The sequence below is a fragment of the Protomyctophum bolini genome (genome assembly GCF_963924005.1).
Source record: "Protomyctophum bolini genome assembly, chromosome: 13".
Taxonomy (NCBI): domain Eukaryota; kingdom Metazoa; phylum Chordata; class Actinopteri; order Myctophiformes; family Myctophidae; genus Protomyctophum; species Protomyctophum bolini.
The window spans coordinates 24,619,013-24,620,381 of NC_137874.1; positions in this window are offsets into that span (position 1 = coordinate 24,619,013).

The window sequence follows — 1,369 nt, forward strand, 5'->3', positions numbered from 1 at the left end:
ATTTCACAAATGTGAAAGCACTATATTTCTAAAACTATGAAACATTTCAAAGATTCCTAAATAGGCTAGAATGGGTTTGCTAGGTGTAAGTATGTAGGACTAGTAGCATGGCAAATCTTTGCTATTACCATTGAGAATGCATTGGGCGTTTAAGTTAAATAACCCAGGAACTACAAAACAACTGTGTGTCCACAGTAGGCTGAATTATAAAAAGTGTGAATGGAGTTTCTAGGTGAAAGTGTTTATTTTGTGCCAATATCTGCCATTGAGCCTCATTATAAATTTATCAAATTTGAAAGCACTATATTTCTAAAACTATGAAACATTTAAAAGATTCCTTTTCAGGCAAACATGTACACCGTAAGATGAACCTAAATAGGTTTGAATACCAGTTTTTGTGATTTTCCAATTAACGTTTTCACATTTTTCAATTCTGAACAAAAAAAGATAAAAGAGCAAATGTCTGTTTGCTGGAATCAAATTAAACAAACAAAAATCACAAACATGTTTTTTATATGTTGGATTCAGATTGAAATAAGGCAATTATACTAAGGTGAAAGGTCCCCTGACCCCTGACCTACACGGATTTCCATTAAAGTCAATTCCTAATGTCGATCAGAATACTAAAATCCCTTGACCTACAATACTGAATGGTGTGTAGGTTATTTTGATTATCACAAGATGGCGCCAGAGCTCTTTTTGTAAACAACGCGAGGAGTCTGATACTGTGGACTGTGGATGATAACTTGTCCAAAAATATTGTCCAGAGCAGCAGTTGCCATTGTTAAAGGACCACTTCACCACTTTTCAACCTATCTTCATATAATAGGTCCTCACTAATAATCATGAAAAAATGGCGCAAAATTTTCCTACTCGGTCTGTGTCTCATAGGAGGGCCGTGGGCAGTTCAGAAACCGTCTTCCAGTGACATCATCGATGGGGAATCCAAGCTAATAGAAACTGCAGGCTTTCTAGTCCTGAAAAGTTGCAATGCGAAAAATCTGCCTAATGATGATGTCACTGGAAGACGGTTTCTAAACTGCCCACAGCCCTCCTATGAGACACAGACTGAGTATTTATCATGATTATTAGTGAGGACCTATTATATGAAGATAGGTTGAAAAGTGGTGAAGTGGTCCTTTAATTCAAATGTTGGTCATCTGGCAATAGCAGTAATAAGGATATTGTAAACTTGTAAAGTAAATTGAATAGGAACAGGAACATCATCACATTTATCCATCATACTGTAAGTCTCCAACTTTTTTAAAGGACAACTTCACCCATTTTGATCCTATCTTCATTGGGCCTCACTAATGCTCATTATAATATGGTACTATTTCTGTCTACTTGGTGTCTTGCAGGAGGGCAG